Source organism: Vombatus ursinus, unplaced genomic scaffold, assembly GCF_900497805.2.
Source record: "Vombatus ursinus unplaced genomic scaffold, bare-nosed wombat genome assembly UNPS02014945.1, whole genome shotgun sequence".
NCBI lineage: Eukaryota > Metazoa > Chordata > Mammalia > Diprotodontia > Vombatidae > Vombatus > Vombatus ursinus.
Window position 1 is genome coordinate 5,957,041 of NW_020954723.1, and position 4,118 is coordinate 5,961,158.

Sequence of the window (4,118 nt, forward strand, 5' to 3'; positions counted from 1 at the left end):
AACTCAGTTCTTCCTGATTTTAGATCTAACCCTCTAACCCCTCCACTACTTAGGCACCATTGGACAAATGATCAATTTGTCCAATCAATGAACAGTCAGTTTGCAAATGACAATGCCTACATAATGGAATTTCATAATATGATTAAAATGGAGAACATAAAGAAATATGGAAAGATCTATATGAAACAGCATGAAAGAAAGTGTCATCTTCCCTCTTCTCATCAAACACATATATAGATGGATGAATGTGTGTGTATAAAGGTGTGCGTGCGTGTGTGTGTGTGTGTGTGTGTGTGTGTAGTCAACATGTTGCACCCCCTAGTTTAAATGCAAGTCCTGGAGTACAAGGACCATCTTTGGTCTTATCTTTGTATCTCAGTACCTAATACAATGCCTCCCACTTAGGGGACACTTGATAGTTGTTCTGGATTGTTGAAAAGTAGAATCAGAAGTTCTGTACCCAGTGACTGTGTGAAAGGGAAAACGTCTTCATGGAGAGATGGATGGGGTGGGGGTGGGTGGGTGGATTAAAAAGGACAACAGAGGAAGGGATTGACAAGTTACTATGGACATTCCCAAAGCTGAAAATTCTGTAATCAAGAGTAAGTGGTTGTAAGTGTGTTTAATTGGTTTTTGTTGCCATATGAGGTTGTTAATAAATCATGAATGAAGAAAAAAATAAACACGAGCTATCATTGTTCTTAATGGTTGATAGTAACCATTATTTAAGTCAATAGTCAGCAGCCTGGCCCCCTCACTTTGTACTGGCAGTTTTCGTTTTGAAAATTCAACACTGTGCTTTGCATATAATATTTGGCTTGATAAAAGGTTGTTGAATGGAGTTGAAAAACCACCTACGACCTGCCAATCAGAGGACATTCTGGGGCACAGATTTCTCCTTAGGCCTAACTGAGCACTTTACTGAAGACTGAAAGGAAACTCAGTCCCATGGGCCTGGGTATCCTCTCCTCTAGAGGTCCTCCCAGCGCCATAGCTGTGGGTTCAAGCTTCAGGGCTTGGGGGAAATCTTACAGGACATAAGCTTAGAGACCTTTGAAATCATCAAGTCCAATCTTCTTACTTTACAGGCAAGAAAGCTGAAACCCAGAAAGGTTAAATGATTTTTTTCCAGGATAACACAGTGTATACTCTTGTCATTCCTCTCCAGCCCCCACCATGGTTGTTTTAGACTCTTCCTTCTCCCTCTTGAAGCAATCTTCTAAAAGGATAGGTCTCACTAATCGATAAACTCCAGTGCCCATTCTCTCCAGAATCAAATATAAAGTCTTCTATTCGGCTTTTAAAGTCCTTCATTATCTGGCCCCTGCCTACCATTTCAGACTAACACTTTACTCTTCTCCGTATCCTTTATGATACAGTGACGCTTATTCTCTTGCTGTTCCTGGGCCAAGACACTCCATCTCCAGATGCCGGGCATGTTCACTGTCTGCCCTTCTACATGTGGAATTTCTCCAACCTATCTTGGTCTCTTGTCTTCTGATGTCTCAGCTAACCCCACCTCTCCTCCCCAAAGAAGCTTTTCCCTATTCCCCTTAAGTTTAGGGTATCCCCTGGGAGATTAAACTTGATTGAGCCTCCATATAGCTTGATTGTACCTAATTGCTCACAAGTTATCTCCCCCATTAGGTTGTAAGTTCTTTGAGAACAGGGACCATTTTTGCCTTTCTTCATATACCCAGCCCTAAGCACAATGCCTGGCACATTTCAGTTGTTCAGTCATTTTTCAGTTGTGTCCAAGTCTTCGTGACCCCATTTGGGGTTTTCTTGGCAAAGAGATTGGAGTGGTCTGTCATTTCTTTCTCCAGGTCATTTTAAAAATGAGGAAACAGAGGCAAGCAGGGTTAAGTGACTTGCCCAGGGCCACACAGCTAGTAAGTGTCTGAGGCCAGATTTAAACTCAGGAAAATGAGTGTACCTGATTCTAAGCCCAGAACTCTATCCACTGTACCATCTATGTGCCCTGGCACATAGTAAGTGCTTAATAAATGCTTGCTGACTCGACTTAATAAATATTTGTTGATTTGATCTAGTGACCAGCAACTGAGCACTAGATCTAGATAGAGAGAAAATGGATTGGAGTTCTGGTTCTTCTATTTATTTCATTTGTTATCCTGGGCAAGTCATTCCCAAGCCTAAGTTGTTGTTTGTCCTTCATTTTCGAAGAGGAGCAATGACATCACTGGTGTTGCCTTGACTTGTTCCTGAATTAGATTTGAGTGAGGCAGAATTGCGCAAAAACATCAGCCTCACTCTTCCTGAGTCATCCAAGTCCAGCAGCAGAACAAAAGTCAAGACTACATCATTAGTAAAGATCAACTAATCAATCAATATTTATTAAGCGTCTACTATATGCCAGGTACAACAATAAGAGCTAGGAATTACAAAAGAAGGCAAAAGACGGTCCCTGCCCTCAAGGTGCTCAGACTCTAATGGGTAAACCTCTGTCTTGACAGTGGTCATAGGATCACAGAGCTGAAAGCGACCTTAGAAATCCAAACCCTCCGTTTGACAAGCGAGGAAACGGAGACCCCCAGGGTCATACAGCCAACAAGTACAAGAGCTGGTATACCAACCCAGGTTGTCTGACTCCAAACCCAGCACTCCTTCCACTGCATGATGCTGAATCAACTCATCTGTCCTGCCCACCCCAGGCCTAATATGCTGTTGGGCCATACCGGGTCATAAGGGCAGAAACAAATAGGGGGCTTTTATTGTTGTTGTTGTTCAGTCATGTTCGACTCTTTGCGACCCCACTTGGGGTTTTCTTGTCAAAGATACCAGAATAGTTTATCATTTCCTTCTCCAGCTCATTTTACAGATGAGGAAACTGAGGCAAGCAGGGTTAAATGACTTGCCCAAGGTCACACAGCTAGTAAGTGTCTAAGGTCAAATTTGAACCCAGGTCTTCCCGACTCCAGGCCTAGCATGCTATCCACTGAGCCATCTAGCTGCCCTCTCCACCTTCCTGTCCTAAATAGGAAGCACTGACTTCTAAATCATGACACCAACGCTCATTCCAACTCTTCTATTAACCAATTGTAAAGCCTTGGGCGAGTCAACTTCATTGAGATCACAGGGACCTTAAAGATGAGCTCATCTAAGACTTATTTTATTGATGAGGAAATCAAAACTCAAGGATGTACAGTGACTGACTCAAGGTCACACAAGTAATATGAGGCAGAGATGGGACTTGAATGTAGGCCCTCTGATGCCAAAGGGAATGCCCCCCCCCCCCCCACTGTATCAACCTGCCTGTCTGGGCCTCATTTTCCCCATATGTAAGTTAAGAAGGTTGGACCAGATCATTTCTAGGGCTTCTAAAGCACAGTAACCTTTGGTCTCTTTTGCATTAGTTACTTATGATTCCTTGAGCATCTTCATGAAAGCCTGTATGGAAAGCACTGGCTTGAGAGATATGCTTTGATAAAATGTTTACTGGAGAGACAGAGATCTGGTCTTGTTTTTAAGGGCACTACCCTCCCAAGTCCATTTGCACCAGCTAATTCCTTTTCAAAACATTGTTTTAACATCATGTTGACACAGCCTTTGTGTTCCCTGTGAAGGCACTGCATGAGCCCTGCTTTTCCTGCCCATACCCGAGGACAAGGTGCTCTTTCTTTCTCTTCTGGCCTCAGGATTCTCCGCAGCCTTCTCCTTGTCTCTTCTGATCCTCCACTTCAATATCAGACCAGTCTTCTTGGAGAGTCATTACATTTCCTAAAGGTGCTGAAGTTTTATAGGATACAGACTATGTATAATCAACATCGAGCACCTTCTGTGCAGTAGGCCCTGTAATGGGCCTTGTAGAATAACATTGCTTCATCTGTAAAATGAAGGTGCTGGCATAAGTGATGGCTAAGGTCCCAAACAACTCTGATTTTATTTCTTTTACTATCTAGCCTCTCTCGAACTAAAAACCCCTGTTTTTGTCCCAGCTGTCCTCTGGCTTTTACCTGAACACCTGGGCTCTCATGTAATCTCTTGTTCTTTCAGAGCTAGTTATTAGCATCACCTGATGGCAGCTGGTTGGCACAGTACATAGAGTACTGGACCTGGAGTCAGGAAAACCTGAATTCAGATACTTACTAGCTGTGGGA